The 18887-nt window shown below is 47.2% G+C and overlaps 1 protein-coding gene across 1 annotated transcript in view; it reads right to left on the bottom strand.

Annotated features, from left to right (window-relative positions):
* The window catches only part of TYSND1 (trypsin like peroxisomal matrix peptidase 1), a 237792-nt gene extending 221188 nt beyond the window's left edge, over window positions 1-16604 (bottom strand). The window contains exon 1 of the mRNA XM_078643073.1: window positions 16522-16604. The gene's annotated coding sequence lies outside the window, so the exon portion shown is untranslated. The remainder of the gene's footprint in view (window positions 1-16521) is intronic.
* Between the last annotated feature and the right edge of the window lie 2283 nt (window positions 16605-18887).

The raw sequence follows: 18887 nt of genomic DNA, 5'->3' as shown, positions 1-18887 counted from the left end.
CCTGTAGAAACTGACAGGATCTGCTTTCTGAAACTCAGTCTTATATGCCCTGCCCAGCGCTGCACCTACCAGGGTAGCGAGTCATTTGTGGTCCCCTTGGAGCGCCTTGAGGTGGTTGGGGAACGGTGGAGCCTGGAGCACCTGGAGGAGCGAGTGCCCGATCTGTGAGGTACTTCTTCTGGAGCCGGGTGAAGAAAGCAGCAGCGTGTGAGGAGCGGCGCAGTGTGGTCCGTCTGCGGGACCCCGGGGGCACCAGGCGCGTCAGGAGAAGTGAGGAAACGCTTCCGCGCAAGCCAGTAGCGCGACCGCTTCTTTCAGCAGGAGGGGCCTAGGGTCGAGCAGGCCCAGGGGTGCAGTGTTCCCTGCGTGACGAGGTCCGGGGAGGAACACGCAGGCGCCGACGAGCAGCGCGACCTGAGAGGTGGAGCCATTGCGAGGAACGCGCATGCCCCAGAGATCAGCGCGTCCATCGGGTTGCCTGAGGTGGCGCCAGACGACTTTCCGGAGCGCCGCGTTGACAGCGGAACCCCCTACTTGTGAGCGCTTGCTGGAGGAACTAGCGCTTGGGCAACCGACCGCCCATCTAACCCCTGGTGATCCGCAGACGCAGGAAATCGCCGCGTTAAGCCTGAAACGAGGCCCCCTAGCCAGCGCTGACAGGAGAACGCGCGCTTGGGCTGAGGAGGCCGGCAAGGCTCTTCCCACGTCAGTGCAGGGAAGCAGCTGATCGGGGGAGTTTGAGAGGCGGGTACCAGCTGAAGGCCTATGGACTGTGGCATATCTGCCACCCAGACAGTAAGGAGAGTGGGAGTGTGAAGAGGGAAGTGTTGGGTAAAAAGGGATAAAAGGTTGACAGCTATTTTAAACAGGTCCATAAGCAGAGAAAAGGGCCTTGACCTTTCTACTTCCCTGGAGATTCATTCTGTGACAAAGGAGAGAAGGGGTTAGGAAGCGTAACCCTAGATGTGTTAACATAACCAATGAATTGGTAGGCTGTAGTAAAGAGTTATTGATGTCATTGTGTATTAATGCAAAATACCCCTGTAGAGTGTGAAGTCTAGGAGCTTCAATTAATTATCCAAGAAGTTCTCTGAATGTACTGCTGAATTCTGATAAAAGTATATGAGTTACTGCTTTTTCCACAGCTGGAGGAGTGAAAACTATTTTCTCTAGTAAAAGTGCAATGTTTATTCCTAAAAGCAATTGATGTGATAACCTGTATGCTTTCAAATCCAAAGAGCCATATTATTTTTATAAAAGGTAACGGTATTTTTGCAAACAAAGGTGTTGTGTCTTTATTTTAGTGGTTCATCAATGTGTTACTGTGGGTAAGCGGTGTAAGTACTTAGCCAACGCCTGGAGTTAGCTGTAGACCACTACTGTGCCAAGCTACCATATGTAGGCTTGGGTAATCTAGGTCCAACATAATTGGTGTTTCAGCGGTGGGATCACGGATCTGTACTTACACTTACTTATTAGTAACACAGTGACAACCACGAGACCCCACCTGGAGTTTTCTCCCTGCGGCCCTCCTAATTTATATTTTTGATTTTTCTAAATTTACTTCTGGTGGTGGGTGGAGGTTAACCTCAAGTCACTTCGTGGGTTTCTCCTGTGAGTAATTTTATACCATGGCAAAGCTGGAGGTGAATCTTAAAGAGTTGGAAGCCAATACTGTGGCCCAACTCAGGGATTGGTGTCAGCAGAACGGGGTATTTTTCAATAAAGGTGCCAAGAAAGGAGAGTTGCTGACAAGCATAAGGGCATGGTTAGAAGCTCGCCTAAGGGAGGAACCAGAAATGGAAGTGGGTGATGGGGACACTGTTACTGAGGCTGCATTGCTGAACCAAATGGGGAGAGGGAATCTTCTGACAGGTCCCAGGCTACCTTCAAGGGCAAGCAGCAGTGTTTCAGACAGGGGCTTAACCGAAGCCGAGCTGGAAGATAGGAGGGAGGAGAGGAGGTTGAAAATAGAACTAGCCAGGATGGACATGGAAAGGGAGGATAGGAGGTTGGCACATGAGCGAACCATCAAAGAGATGGATTTACAAGCCCTAAACCGAGGATCCCCCAAATCAGAGAATGGTGGCAGCGATACCCAGACCAACATCAAAGAACCTAGACCGTACCTACCGAAAGATATTATGGCTTGTTATGTACCCAGTGACGACATTGCTAAGTGGCTAGCCGCCTACGAGGTCTCGCTAAGGGCCCATGGGATTCTGGAAGTCCACTGGGGAGGTGGGTTATACAAATACATGCCCCCCACTGGCAGGGATACTTTGTTGGCCCTTGACCAGAGTGAACAGACCTACTATCCGGCTATGAAATTAGCGCTGCTCAAGAAGTTTGGGTTGACCCCCGAGAAATATAGACAAAAGTTCCGGGGCAGCTACAAGCTGGGCACCCAAAACTGGGTAGATTTCTTGGACTACTCCCGGAAGGCCCTGGAGGGTTGGGTAAGAGGCAGCGATGTAGGGGACTATGAGGGACTATATGACCTCATACTCAAGGAACACCTACTCGAGAAGTGTCTTCCCGAGCTAAGACAGCATCTGGTGGACAGCAAGCTGACCAGCCCCAGGAAGCTTGCTGAGGAGGCGGACATCTGGGTTAGTACCCGGGTGTCGACTAAGGGGACTGGAGGGAATTCCCAGAAGCAAGGACAGGGCGCCCCCCAGAGGAAAGAGGGAGGGGAAACTAAGAGGGAGTTCTCAAAAGGGCCACAAAATACTTCGCAAGGAAGGGGCAGAGGATTCATCCCCAAGAGTAACCCCCCTCGCAACCCTACCCCTGGCCAAAGCCAGCAGCCAAGGGTTGTTCATTGTTTTGAGTGTGGTGGTGTGGGACACTATAAAGGAGATGTGAGGTGCCCAAAAAGACCACCCCCTCCCACTGGAGGAAAAGCCCCGGGAATCACTAGTGTAGTGCTCGGGGAGGAGATACCTTTGGTTAATGGAGGGGAGCGGGCGGGTGTCACCTTAGTGTCCCTGGGAGACAAAGAGATGGTTCCCAAGACCCAGCTGCCCTCTAATACTACTAAGTATGAGCAGTGGGTCACCATCAATGGCCGAAGAGGGGAGGCTCTGAGAGACACAGGAGCCAGCATGACTATGGTAAGGAGTCAGCTGGTGTCTCCAGAGCAGGTCATCCCAGATGTACTCCATCCCGCCGTAATGGCTGACGGCAGATTGGGCCACTATCCTGTGGCTCAGGTTCCCTTTGAGTGGGGAGGGGTTGCAGGTCCACTTCGAGTTGCCGTAAGCCCTGCCGTGCCTGTTGACTGCCTGTTAGGGAATGATATGGAGCACAATGCTTGGAGGAGGGTGGAGTACCAGACTCACTCTGAGATGCTGGGACCCCCTGACTGGACTTGTGTCAGCACAAGGTCCGCGACTGCCCGAAGGGGGAGTTCATTGACGCTGGAGCCTGGAACAATGGCCCAGCCGGCTGCCAGAGAGGAGAAGGACAGGAGGCCGGAGGACCCTGCCTCGACATCTCCACCTCGTGAGACAACTGGACCACCTGCGGAGGTGGATCTGGAGTCCACCGGGGAGAATGTTGCTTCCCTGGAAAACCTACCCATCCCCACTGAATGGCATGTGGAGGGAGGTCCTTCCCGGGAAGAGTTCTGCAAAGCTCAGAAAGAGTGTCCTACTCTCGAGGGGCTGCGGCAACAGGCCAACGCCCAGGCAGCGGGAAACATTGAGGGGAGCTACCAGATTTACTGGGAGGATGGACTCCTCTACAGTGAGCCCAAGACACCTGGCCACGGTTCAGCCAGAGCCTTGGTGGTCCCTCAATGCTTTAGAGCCTTTCTACTGGAACTGGCTCATGAGATACCATTGGCAGGACACCTAGGACAGGACAAGACCTTTGCCCGGCTTGTCCCCCATTTCTACTGGCCTCGAATGAAAGTGGCGTCGGATACATATTGTCGGACGTGTGTGTCTTGCCAAGCCAGTGGGAAAACTGGGGTGAAGCTAAAAGCTCCCCTGGAACCACTACCCGTCGTTAGCACCCCCTTTGAGAGGGTGGGCATCGACATTGTAGGGCCATTGGATCCACCAACTTCAGCTGGACATCGGTTCATACTGGTTTTGGTGGATCATGCCACCCGGTACCCAGAGGCAATACCTCTGAGGACCATCACTGCACCTGCAGTGGCAAGGGCCCTGATGGGGATTTTCACCAGAGTGGGTTTCCCCAAGGAGGTCATTTCCGACAGGGGGACTAACTTCCTTTCAGCATACATGCGGGCCATGTGGAAGGAGTGCGGAGTTACCTATCGGTTTACTACTCCCTATCACCCACAAACCAATGGTCTTGTGGAAAGGTTTAACAAAACCTTGAAAGGTATGATACGGAGTCTTCCTGAGAGCCTACGAAAGAAATGGGACATCCTCCTACCCTGTCTCTTGTTTTCCTACAGGGAAGTGCCACAGAAGGGAGTGGGCTTCAGCCCCTTCGAACTTTTGTATGGGCACCCTGTAAGGGGACCTCTCAGCCTGGTGAAAGACGGATGGGAACAGACTCCCAGGAAGCTTCCCCAGGACGTGGTGAGCTACATGCTGGCCTTCCGGAGCCAAATGGCTAAGTTGTGGAAGCAGGCTTCAGACAACTTGGAGGCCAGCCAAACAGTTATGAAAGAGTGGTATGACCACAACGCTCACCCAGTGGAACTGGAGCCTGGACAGAAAGTGTGGGTAATGGAACCTGGAGAGCTGAATGCCCTCCAGGACCGTTGGACAGGCCCCTTTGAGGTTTTAGAGAAAAAGGGGAAGTCTACCTATTTGGTGGATCTTAAAACCCCAAGGCAGCCCCTCAGGGTGCTGCATGCCAATCGTCTCAAGCCACATCATGAGAGGCCCGAGGTTGTCTTAATGCTGGTGACCGATGGAGCAGAGGAAGAAGAAAGTGAACCTCTCCCTGATCTTCTCTCGTACAAAGAAAAAGATGGATCAGTGGAGGGAGTGATTCTCTCGCCATCCCTGACTTCTGAACAGCAAAGTGATTGCCGCCAGATCCTGGAGCAATTTTCTCCCCTGTTCTCCCTTGTCCCAGGTAGGACCCACCTGTGTACCCATGACGTGGACACAGGAGACAGCCCACCTGTGAAATCTAAAATCTACCGGCTGTCGGACAAGGTGAAGGCCAACATCAAAAGTGAAGTCGCCAAGATGCTGGAGCTAGGGGTGATTGAACCTTCTGGTAGCCCTTGGTCTAGCCCGGTGGTTTTGGTACCAAAAGCTGCCCCACCAGGCACCACACCTGAATTGAGATTCTGTGTGGACTACCGAGGCTTGAACTCAGTGACTAAAACTGATGCACATCCTATCCCACGGGCGGATGAGCTTATTGACCGGCTGGGAGCTGCCCAATACTTAAGTACCTTTGACCTAACTTCAGGGTACTGGCAGATTTCCCTTACTGAGGAGGCGAAGGAAAGGTCAGCCTTCTCTACACCTGAGGGACACTACCAATTTCGTGTGATGCCCTTCGGGCTCAAGAATGCCCCTGCCACTTTTCAGAGGCTGGTGAACAGGGTCCTTTCGGGAATGGAAGCTTTTTCTGCTGCATACCTGGACGACATTGCTGTCTTCAGCAGCAGCTGGGAGGACCATTTGCAGCACCTGCAAGCTGTTCTTCATGCCCTGCAACAGGCTGGCTTGACCATCAAGGCCAGCAAGTGTCAGATCGGACAAGGGTCGGTGGTGTACCTAGGTCACTTGGTGGGCAGAGGGACGGTGCAGCCCCTCCAGGCAAAGATTGAGGCTATCATCGCCTGGGAGCCCCCCAAGACTCAAACAGAGGTCCGAGCCTTCCTGGGCCTCACTGGATACTACCGTCGCTTCGTGAAGGGGTATGGCACTATCGTGGCCCCCCTCACTGAACTTACTTCCAAGAAGCAACCCCGACGGGTAGTCTGGACGGAGGCTTGCCAGCGAGCCTTCCTGACCTTGAAACAAGCATTGTGTTCCGCTCCCATTCTCAAGGCCCCTAACTTTGCTAGAGAATTCATTGTCCAAACAGATGCGTCAGAACATGGCATTGGGGCAGTGTTATCGCAGCTAAATGATGAGGGCTTGGATCAACCCGTGGTCTTCCTGTCCAGGAGACTACTCCCCAGGGAAAGGAGGTGGAGTACAATTGAGAGAGAAGCCTTTGCGGTGGTTTGGGCTCTGAAGAAGCTGCGACCATACCTGTTTGGTTCGCACTTCCTAGTTCAGACTGACCATCGCCCCCTTCGTTGGCTGATGCAAATGAAGGGGGAGAATCCCAAGTTGCTAAGGTGGTCCATCTCCCTACAGGGAATGGACTTCAGGGTGGAACATCGACCTGGGGCAGACCATGCCAATGCAGACGGTCTATCCAGGTATTTCCGCCTTAGTGATGAGGACTCCCAAGGGGTTGGGTAGTTCTCCCCACTTTCAGCTGGGGGGGACGCGTGTTAGACCTGTCTGCTTCTGGGAAGACTCTAACCACCATGATTTATTTTTGTCCCCCTTAGCCTCCCAGACTTTCTATTTTTATTTTTACATATGTCCATCAGGAGTTTTTTTTTTTAATGCTGCCCGGAGGCTAGGTGCTCCTTGGCGATGACGCCATTTTTCCCTCATAACCTGTGAGGCCTAGTCAGCCCCCTTGAAAATCTAGGGATCTCCAGAGACCTAAGATGGTGTCCACCAACTGCCATAACGGACACCACTGGAGGACAGGTCCATAGGTTAACATTAGGGAACTTTCTAGAATACCCTAGAGAATTCTGCAGGTCTCAGGCCACCCTATATAAGGCCAGTGACCAGCAGCCATTGTGTGCTGACCCCAGAGTAGAGGAGTGAGGCAGTGGTGAGAGGAGGTGGACACACTGAGAGCAGCTAGTTGTCATTTGAGGCTGACAGTTACTTCAGAGGATTGTTCCCCCTTTAGCCCTTGACCGATCCCTCTCTCAAGACAACAGTTATTGACCAAGAAAACAAGCTTCGTGAGAAGAAAAACCCTTCTGGATCAGCATTCCTGTAGAAACTGACAGGATCTGCTTTCTGAAACTCAGTCTTATATGCCCTGCCCAGCGCTGCACCTACCAGGGTAGCGAGTCATTTGTGGTCCCCTTGGAGCGCCTTGAGGTGGTTGGGGAACGGTGGAGCCTGGAGCACCTGGAGGAGCGAGTGCCCGATCTGTGAGGTACTTCTTCTGGAGCCGGGTGAAGAAAGCAGCAGCGTGTGAGGAGCGGCGCAGTGTGGTCCGTCTGCGGGACCCCGGGGGCACCAGGCGCGTCAGGAGAAGTGAGGAAACGCTTCCGCGCAAGCCAGTAGCGCGACCGCTTCTTTCAGCAGGAGGGGCCTAGGGTCGAGCAGGCCCAGGGGTGCAGTGTTCCCTGCGTGACGAGGTCCGGGGAGGAACACGCAGGCGCCGACGAGCAGCGCGACCTGAGAGGTGGAGCCATTGCGAGGAACGCGCATGCCCCAGAGATCAGCGCGTCCATCGGGTTGCCTGAGGTGGCGCCAGACGACTTTCCGGAGCGCCGCGTTGACAGCGGAACCCCCTACTTGTGAGCGCTTGCTGGAGGAACTAGCGCTTGGGCAACCGACCGCCCATCTAACCCCTGGTGATCCGCAGACGCAGGAAATCGCCGCGTTAAGCCTGAAACGAGGCCCCCTAGCCAGCGCTGACAGGAGAACGCGCGCTTGGGCTGAGGAGGCCGGCAAGGCTCTTCCCACGTCAGTGCAGGGAAGCAGCTGATCGGGGGAGTTTGAGAGGCGGGTACCAGCTGAAGGCCTATGGACTGTGGCATATCTGCCACCCAGACAGTAAGGAGAGTGGGAGTGTGAAGAGGGAAGTGTTGGGTAAAAAGGGATAAAAGGTTGACAGCTATTTTAAACAGGTCCATAAGCAGAGAAAAGGGCCTTGACCTTTCTACTTCCCTGGAGATTCATTCTGTGACAAAGGAGAGAAGGGGTTAGGAAGCGTAACCCTAGATGTGTTAACATAACCAATGAATTGGTAGGCTGTAGTAAAGAGTTATTGATGTCATTGTGTAATAATGCAAAATACCCCTGTAGAGTGTGAAGTCTAGGAGCTTCAATTAATTATCCAAGAAGTTCTCTGAATGTACTGCTGAATTCTGATAAAAGTATATGAGTTACTGCTTTTTCCACAGCTGGAGGAGTGAAAACTATTTTCTCTAGTAAAAGTGCAATGTTTATTCCTAAAAGCAATTGATGTGATAACCTGTATGCTTTCAAATCCAAAGAGCCATATTATTTTTATAAAAGGTAACGGTATTTTTGCAAACAAAGGTGTTGTGTCTTTATTTTAGTGGTTCATCAATGTGTTACTGTGGGTAAGCGGTGTAAGTACTTAGCCAACGCCTGGAGTTAGCTGTAGACCACTACTGTGCCAAGCTACCATATGTAGGCTTGGGTAATCTAGGTCCAACCCCATGGCCCTGAATCCCATAAAACCTGACAGAGGCTGCCTTACATTAAACGGTGAAAAGCTGGAATCCGTCCCTCATTTTTCTTATTTGGGGGTGACTTTGGACTCCAACTTTACTTGGAAAGCCCAATTGGATAAAAGCAAATAAATTTTTGTCCAGAATGTTAAACCTATTCTTAGGGAGCAAAATTTAAGTACAAGTAAAGCAGCTTCTCCCGTGATGGAACTTTTTAAAGCCAAGGTTCAATCAGCGGTCCTTTATGGGGCAGAAATATGGGGTCCCGGTTCAAAGGAAACGTTCAGTCTCCTAGACAATAACTTCATGCGAAGTTTGGCAAGGGTCCCGAGAGGTACTCCTTTAGTCCCCCTGGAACTTGATCTAAACTTCAAAAGAACTGATCACCAAGTCTTGATTCGACCATTGATGCTGTGGGTCAGACTATGGCATGTCCCTGAACTTCAAGATTATAGAGATGGATTAAAAGAAGTTATTAAACTGGATAATCAGGGTGACATCCCATGGTTAAGGCACATCAAGATTTGGTTAAGTAATATAGGGCTGAAACATTTTTGGGAGAACCCCGAACACCTACCCGTAAACCCCAAATCAATATTAAAAAGGGCATTTTGGAGTTTCATACTAAATAGGACTATAAGTAATAGTACTAGTGGGACCTTGGTTTCAAGGTTCCTAAACTTTAAGAATGAACCTATGTATGAGACTTTTATGGATGAAATAGAGCCCCCACTAGCAAAAACTTTATTTCTAAAATTTAGATATGGAAACTTACAAATAAAAACTACCTTGGCCCGTTGGGCTAGAAATCGTGCTGCAGGAACTCCGATAATGGATGAGAATTGCTCTATGTGTACTTACAATCAGATTGAAAACGAGCAACATATCCTCCTTTTTTGTCCTTGTTATAAACAGGCCAGAAAGAGATGGATTAAACCCATCTGCCTTCTTTTAGGCCTGAGCTCCAGTGCACAGGCGGTGAGAATCCTAACAACTAACACCTCTCAACAAATAACATTTAGTGTTAGTAGATTCCTACTTTCCATATTCTATACAAGGAAAAAATTGGGGCACTGTTTGTAATGTAATACAATGAATCTGCTTGGAATTGCTAGGATGCTCCCTATTTTGACCTATGAATGTAATGTTTTGTTCCATCCAGCTCCTTAATTGCCGTAGCTTTTTTGCTTTTTAAACTAATGTTTTATTTATTGTAATGTTTTATTATAATGAAATGTAATGTAATATATGCATTGCTCTTTTATGGCACTTGTGCCGAAATAAAGATTTAATGATTGAACTGGCAAAAATCCTAGTGGCACACCAGCTATCATTACGTTACTGAGCATGCTGAAAATGCTGCATCGCAATTCTGTAAGCCTAAAAGCTTTGCAACATGGACGAAGTACAGTCTCCGAATTAACAAGCAAAGAGCTACAGCATTCCAAAAAGGTGTTTTAGTTTGAAGAATCTCATAAACAACATACAAACCAACACATCAATTGGGACAAATCACGCGTTTTTAGATAGCACCACACCAGTCAGCCCACAAAAATATCAACTTATCTGCAGACTCTCACAAACCACCTATCAAATGATTCAACTTCATACCGCGATTATCAACCACTTTAACAGCAAGAACTCTGCATATTGAAAGGGGCAATTCATGAAAAACAGTTAGGAAACGTACGATCACACACACCAGCCATAACTGCCAGCCAAGGCATTCCTTTTAAACAGACCCTCTCCCTCGGACAACTGAGCTAAAGTAAGCAGGGATCATTCCTCTCCTGAACAATTATTCCTGCAGCTAAACCACAACCATCTCAACGAATGAAAATTGAGATTCGCACCTGGCTTAAATACCAAAACAACTTTACACAACATAAAGTAGAGTTTGCTTTCATTTCACTTGTGACCCCAATGCCCATTCTGCTAGATAGCATCAATATCGCTATGCAGTCTTTGGTATCTAGCCTGATGCCTCATCAAACAAAGATAAATAACAAACCAATAGGCCCACACAATCCTCGACCTATATGTATTTCCACTAAATCCTTCTTTGAGTTTGATCTTGAAAATTATAATTTGTGCAGAGCCGTAAAGTTTCACAGCTAATTCTTTGCTACATAAACATCACACAGTGGAAGATGAATACTGTCATTCTTAATTGGAACACCTGGATTTACTAAAATAAAACATCACCCCTTATTACCACTTGGTCAATTTAGTTAACCTTCTTCTTTCACAAACTGCAGTGACCTTACTGTCATTTGGGTCCGACACTTGGGTTCGGCCTTATGTTTTTTAAGAATGGGTTTGATGTATGATGTTTAGAGTTCATCCATGAATATACCATAGTCCAACAAATGAATTACGAAGGATTTGGGCAAGATCACAGCTGAGCTGTTGAGAGGATGTCACTAAATATATGAGCTAGTCAGAAATCCAATGGAGAAAAGAAGCACCACAAACTTTGGTCATTGTGGTATATCAGTGGGCAGTGGTTGAGACAGAGCAAGGGTTAGAATGAATGTCCTTTTGGGGCCTACTTTCATGGCAGTACTTAATTAATGCTGAAAGTATACTTATTGTGTCGTCCTAAGTGAGACGGGTATGCCTAAAAGTGGGTCCCGTGCACACTGCATCACTGGAACCAAGCTTTACCCAGCTGATGAGCCCATAACTAGGGTGAAACTGGTCCTGGGTTGCTTGTGTTCTGGTTTAAGGATGACCTGGATTGGCAATTTGGTCTGGACTGTTCCTTTGGAACAGAGTCTAGTCTGATTTGCCTGTAGCTGGGTCCAAACTGTGTGCAAATTAACAATGGTTTGGATGCAGCCCGAGTTATTACCAGTAGCTGAGATTAATTCAAGCATTCCATCCATCACTGTTTTGTATAGTCATTGTGTTGCCCTAAGTGGGACAGGTATGCCCAGATGTGGGTCCTGTGCATACTGCGTCACTGGAAACAAGCTACATCCAGCTGATGAGCCCACAACTAGGGCGAAACCGGTCCTGAGTTGCTTGTGTTCCGGTTCAGGGAGGACCTGGCTAGGCAGGTTGGGTTAGACTGTTCCTATTGGAGCAAGATCAAGACTGATTTGCACATTGATGGGATCAAACCGTGGTGGCATGGTTTGCAAAATAAGAATGGATTGGGAAAGCGGCCCTAGTGATTACCAGTGCCGAGTTTAATTCAAGCATTCCATCCGTCACTGTTCTGTATACTCAATGAAGGTTGCCAGAGAGCATCACTGGCATTTAACTCAAGACACCAGGATTTCTATTGCCACACACAATGTCCAGGTTTTCAGTTTCTTTCATTTAAGGATCAATGAGCAGTACATCTGTTTTTTTGTCCAAGGACACTCATGTCACGGGTGCCTTTCCTAAGCATTGAGTCATATGTGTGTGTGTGTATGTCGAGATTCTGTGTTTTCATTCACATATCGACAGGATCCAAAGGAGGAGCAAAAAATCATTGGAAAGAAATCGCTGCACCGATTTTTCTGCTTTTTCCAATGCTATTCAAAATGCATACATGTTGCCAAGAGTTACCTCAATAATAAGGGTAACACGAAAAAATGAGGAGTGTAAACTATGTGCCACAGATGTATGTGTTTATGGTTTTTTCTCTTTTTTTTTCCCTTTTCTCTTACAGAGACCACTGTGTCAGTATTTTCAAAAAAAAATTGGGGAATCTTACTACGCTTCACCTAGGGCCAACTCATGCCCTGAAGCTCAAATTGATAGCTTATTTTTGCTACCAATTTGTAGGACGCTAGGCTTACTTTAGAACTGAGTATCTTTCAGTAGGGACCATCAGAGGTCCTGATGAGCAGACAGTAGGGGACTGCCTGTGAAACATGTCGACCTGGTAGCTAGCTAATAGCTCTACCTCACAACCCCTTTTTAACATTCCCAGCCAGAGAAGCGAATAAATCATTTTTTCTACTAGCCAGGGAATTTTTAATATTTTTTACTCACTTAACTAGGTCCCTACACTTCACTGACATCACCCACACTGCACCAACACATAGCCTTTTGTCACAATAACAGTGCTCCCGCGTAATCCGTAGGTCGTAGCACGCCCCGCCCCTTAGAGGGACGGGAAGACCCCAATGATGAAGCATGACACTAAGGGGATTCTTAGTGTGTGAGGGGTATTTTAAAAGCACATGGTGCCTTCGTCTCACCAATCTGAGAGAGAGCCAAAAACACCACACTTTAAATTCACAAAAATCCAAAAATCTATTATCATCACACTTTGATAGAATCTTTTTGTTTATTTGGATCTACAAGGAGGGTGATTCTATCAATTCCTCTGTACTGCCCCTGTTGTTTTGAGGAACCAATGGAAAAGTAGGCAGACAACCAATACATTAATCCTTCTTAAGTGTATTGCCAGCTCCTCTATTTACATAAACATTAAAAACGAAAAGTGGGCTGGTGCACTCAGTACAAGACCATCAAGTTCAAAATTGTGACTCTCCAAAGGATTAACCCTTTAATTTCTCAAAGTCACTTCCTTATCAAACTAGATCTGATGGATGCATATCTCCATATTTTGATTTGCCAAGTCTCACCACAAGTTTTTGAGGTTTGCAGTTCAGGCGAACATTGGCAATTTAAGGTCCTTCCTTTTGGCTTGAAATCAGCCCCGAGAGTGTTCACGAAGGTGTTGGCTTTGGTGGTGGGTCATCTCCATTTGCTGGGGATTCCAGTCTGTCCATATTTAGACAATTGGATGATGCATGCTGCATCAAAAGTTTAATTAATGATGTTTTGAGATCAAACGAGATTGACCGGGACCTGGCTGGAATTTCTTTTCGTTCTACTCAAATGTCAGCTAAGCCCAACTCAAGAACTGGTCTTTATAGGGGCTTGCTTTTAGATAGACCTTACAAGAGTCGTTTGCCAGAGGAGAGAATCAAAAGCCTTCAGTCTGTTCTGAAAGATTTGTTATCAAGAGAAGGGTACCCAGCTAGTCTTTGGTTGGACGTTCAAGGCCACATGGTGGCACCTGTACACACAGTCCAAAGGGACAGATTGTACCTTCGATCTCTGTTATGGCATCTCAACAGTCACTTCTTTCCAGCTTTGTGTCCCTTAACAAAGTTGATTCCTGTGACTCAGGAGCTCAGAGAAAATCTGAGATGGTGGTTGGTCACTGGAAATCTCTCAAAAGGCATGAGCATGCATCAAGAGCCTCCTGTGGTTATCACGACAGATGCCAGGGCCATAGAATGGGGAGCAACCTTTCAGGACAAGTCATGTCAATTCAGATGGTCCCTTCTAGAAAGAAGGTCTTCGAATTGGAGGGAGCTCTTGATGATTTTCAGGGTAGTGAAATTCTTCCATGTCAGCGTGATGCAAAGGAACGCGCTGATAAGAACAGACAACACAGAGGCACTTGTTCCAAGATCCTCAATCAAATAGCCGTCCAATTGGGCCTGTGGGCAGAGAAGAACTTCACAGGCCTAGCAGCAGTCCATGTCAGAGGAGTGGACAATCTTGCAGCAGATGAAATGAGCAGGAAATGTCCATCATCCTAGAAATTAACCCTGTCCAGAGTGACCTTTAGGGAGATGTGCAGGCTTTTCGGGATCCCCTTTGTGGATCTATTTCCATCAAGAAGCAAGCCCAACTTCGCAGATACTGCCCTAAGTTTCCGGAAAAGGAAGATTGCGGAACTGATGAGTTGGTGACAAAGAGGACGAAACATATTCTGTATGCCTTTCCCCCCTTTCCATTGATCCAGAGAGTTCTCCAGACGTTCCTGTCGGGGTGGGGGGGGGGGAATAATCCAGGTGGTTCCATATTGGCCTCAGAGTTCTTGATTTCTGCTTCTAAAGTCCCTGGCATTGCTTCCCCCTTGGGGACTTCCGAGATTGACCTCTGATCTCAAAATCTCTTAATTTCCTTTTCATCTCATATTGTCGGTTTGGAAGTTGAGGAGTCCATTCTCCAAGTGAAAGGTCTCTCCTCTTCTTTGGTGGAGGGAATTCAGAGTTCCAAACTACCCTACTCTAGACACTGGAAATGTTATGACACATGGTGCTCTTCCCATAATCTATTGGCTCCACTCTGTGGGCTCTCCTGTCTTGGAATTCCTTCTGGGTGGTTTTAATTTGAATCTTTCTGTCTGTACCCTTAGAGCTCAGTGGTTTGCTATCAAGGCTTATAGGGAACTCACTGAACCTTTGCCCTTGATTAAATCTCTAATTGCTAGGTTGTTAAGACCTTGTTGGTGGCAAAGCCTGGAAAGAATCTCCTTCCTGGGATCTCCCTACAGTTTTGAGAACCTTACAATTTCCCCCCATTCCAGCTTTTAGGAAGTGTAGACTTGAGATTTATCTCCTTTAAGGTCCTCTTTTTGGTGACCATTACATCAGCATGGAGAGTTGGGGAATTAGTGGCATTGAAATGTCCTCCTCCTTACCTGAAATTTATGGTGGATAGAGTGGTATTGAAACCTGATCCTACCTTTATTCCTAAAATTAACTCTGTTTTTTATAAGTACCAGAAGATACTCGTACCTTCCTTCTCCTTCTAACACAGAGGAACAACTGTTGAGTAGGCATGGCATTAAAGGTGACTTTTTTATTTATGTTGACAGGTCTAAGCAATACAGAATGACTGGTTACTTATTTGTGACTTTTGGACAATCTGGAAGGGGCAAGAGAACATCCACTATAACTCTCAGCAGGTGGCTCAAATCTATTCTCGTGGCTCTTCAGGATCAGGACGCGAGTCTTCCTATCCAGGGCAGATTCACCAGGCCGATCGCTACTTCCTGGGCAGAATTATAGAGAGACTCAATCCAGGAGATTTGTAGAGCAGCCACTTCTTGTGATTCGGACCATACCTTTGTGAGACATCATTGTCTTAATTCTTTTTCAGATTGTCTACTAAAATTGGACACTACTGTTTTGAATGCAGTTTTTGGAGTGCTTAGTATGTATGGGTGATGTACTCTTTTGGGTTTATGTTGCTGTGTTCTATTAAAGATTCTGTGTGTTGCATTATCAAGGCTTTTGGTTCTTTAGTGTCAAAGGACTTCAGCTTGGTATATCTCACTTGTAATTACTGGCACGAAAGAAATGGGGTGATGCCCCGCTGGTTGCTTAGCGGTAATCCTCATTACCCTGAGTCCATCTCGTCCTCACATCCCTCCTACCCTCCCTCCTTTGAGTCCTTTGACTAAAGGGCTTGGATAGTTACAGGCGGAGCCAAAAGTACCAGACCCCTTTATGACACCCATATAGGGTAGGTGTGGCTGGCTTCGGGGTCTTCCTGCTTGGTTCCTGGTGTGAGGTAGCATTAACTCCTTTGTAATGCCTGTGGCATGGACGAGATGGACTAAGGGTAATTAAGATTCCCGGTAAGTAACTGTGGAATTTATGGTAGGTGTGATTCATATGGTTGTCTGTGTAGAGCAGTTTAATAGGAGATGTTATATATAGCATTGGGCAAAGAGGACAGGGACAAGCTAACCGCAGGGCAGTAAGTAGAGGGATCAGTGTGTGAGTAGGAAAGGGATTCGGGGAACCATGCAGGTAGTGTCAGGAGACAGTGTGGGCAAAGGTGATATGGAGTTATCACTGAAATGTAAGGCATATATTTAACAAATGGATAAGTCCGTCAACTCATGTACTATCTGCAATGTTCCCAATTTACACTCAAAACTGGATGATGTAACCTGGGCCCCACCATGGGATCAGCTTAAGGAGATATTTACATGGAATATATTACTCGTTCTAAATCTGCTGAAGATTGTGGTAGCATTCGAACTCCAAATGTTTACACAATACAGCTAAAAAATAAGTGCCAGAGCCACATTTCGACCATAAACCATTAAGAACAAGGAGCAAAGATTGAGGCAGTTACCCAATGCTTCACGTGTCCGAGGCGTAGCTTTACGCAACACGATTTGAAAAAGTCCGGGGCACTAAATAAGCCTCTTGTGATGACGAGAAGCACCGTCACCCAATTCACTCAAGTTTTGCATTCCACAACGACAAACCTTCCCCAACCACCCCACAACTGTGGCTCATCCTTACCCACTAATATCTGTGTTCCCTGCTCTCGTCTTCTGATCTACCCTCCACCTCAGTGCCTGTCACTCAATGACAGCTGCCTGCATTAGCATATTGGCACGCGACAACAAGAATCGTTACATCGCTAGGCCCCGCCCCCTTGGCTACCCATTGGATGGGCATTAAAAGGTTGGGTGAGTGGACACTTTCATTACAGGTATATGTCTCGGGGTAGTCAATTGGTTGCTTTTTGCTAGTTATCCTGCAAAAGCTCACTTGGGTTAAGTCTGCGGTTGTGCTTGTTTTTTTTCTTCACTTTTTCAGTACTCGTTGGCAGGAATTATTGTGTCTTACTTAGCCTTATAACAAGCCGTAAAACGCAAGAGATAAGTAGTTGCGGCAATGTTTTGACAGCGGTAGCATGCTGCCGTAATCGAAAGGAGTGACAACAAAGAAGCTTGGAATCCTATTACATAAGCAGCTTTTGTGGCGCCACCCGGCTAATTACTGCGTGTCATCATATCCTGCTTCCGCTGTAAGAGCGACGCTGCTCACGGCAATTGAAACGCTACTCGCAGTATTGCAATAACTGTGTACAAGTGTGTGGAAATTCGTTTTAAAAGGGGGCCAGCACGGCAATTGAAACGCTACTCGCAGTATTGCAGTAACTCTGTACAAGTGTGTGGAAATTCATTTTAAAAGTGGCCAGCCAAAATAAATTTTGCTAATCAATCAGTTTCTCCGTTGGCGGTCCGTGGTGTTTGAAGGAACTGCTGGAAACTGATAAAAATACAGTCGGATCTCTTAAATTGTGAATGGAGGAATGAAAGGGAAAGAGCACAAACGTGGTTGAGCCAGGAGAGGCACAGTAATGAGGAGCAGAGATTGATAGATACAGCTGGTATTTAATGTACTTAGGGTGACCAACTGGCATAGGTGCAAATTCAGGACAAAGGGACAAAATTCAGGACAATAGGTCAAAATTCAGGACAAAACTTTGGGACAAAAGGTAAGTTTTACAGACACGTCAGAGATGGCCGCGCAATAACATATAAGTAAGTAAATAGACAACCATCTAAGTACAAGTCAAGATAAGTTTATATTAGGTTGAGACAATCGTGCACTTCACGTTTTTTCAGTATAGCCGCAGCTTGCTACCTTAGACGATTAAAAATTTGCATCTCGCTCCAGCAGGTACATTAGTCACCAGACAATGGTCAACCACACCTGAATATAAGTGAGGCCGCTTTTAATGTTGATTGAAAACTACTGGGTATACAAAAGGAACTTTGCAGTGCCAACCCCCAGTAACAAAACTGCTCCCCCCCCCCCCCTTTCCAGCCTCCCAGGAAAACACCTGATGCCCGATCCGGCCAGTCCTGCCTTGCTACCACCCTTCAATGGTGCCCCTCATCTTCACTTAGACCGTCTCTCATGTGTATTTAATTTCTCTTATAGTGTTACTCATCCCAATTATGTAGGGCAGGGTGTCGGAGTGCGTTACATCACACACATTATATAGAGACAATGACTCATATTAACGTGAAAGTCAATGTATAGGAAATGTTACGTAAGATAATGGGGGCTACAAGGTGTAATCATTCTTTTATCTATCAATCAGTCTTTCACCAATCATTCTGTCCTTCCATCTATGTGCCCATTTATATCCAAACAAATTCAACTATTTGCAAACCTGTCCACCATATATCCTTCCATCCATCATTTCACTCATCCATCCACCCTTTCACTCATCCATCCATTATTTTTCTACCCACCCTTTCACCCCATCCATCCGTAGTCATCCAACCACTCTGCCACCCATTCATCTATTCACTCATCCATCCATTCACTTACTCATCCATCCACCAAGTCACTTATCCTTCCACCCATTCACCCTTTCAGTCATTCATCCTCCCTTTCTCTCTCCATCTCCCTTTCACTTATCCATCCAGCCATCCATCCACCCATCCACCCACCCATCTACTCGTCCATTCATTAATTCCATCCATTGATCCTATTACTCATCCATCCTTTCACTCATCCAACCATCCACCCTTTCACTTATCAATTCAATCCATCCATCCTTTCACTCATCCATCCACCCATTTACTCGCCCATCATCTAAGCTTTCACACATCCATCCATCCTTTCACACACCCATCCACCCTTTTACCCATCCATCTACCCTTCCACCCATACATCCATCTATTTACCTTTTCTCTCATCCATACTTCCACTCTTTCACTCATCCATCTAAGCTTTCATTTATTATCTATCCATTCACCCTTTCAGGCATCCATTCATACTTTCAGTAATCCATCCAGCCATTCACACATTCCTTCACTTATTTACTCACCCACCTTTTCACACTATGCACATGTATTTAGGCC

Source organism: Lissotriton helveticus, chromosome 5_1, assembly GCF_964261635.1.
Source record: "Lissotriton helveticus chromosome 5_1, aLisHel1.1, whole genome shotgun sequence".
Lineage (NCBI taxonomy): Eukaryota > Metazoa > Chordata > Amphibia > Caudata > Salamandridae > Lissotriton > Lissotriton helveticus.
The sequence above is the reverse complement of the archived record's forward strand: the minus strand, read 5'-3'. Positions and strand labels throughout refer to the sequence as shown.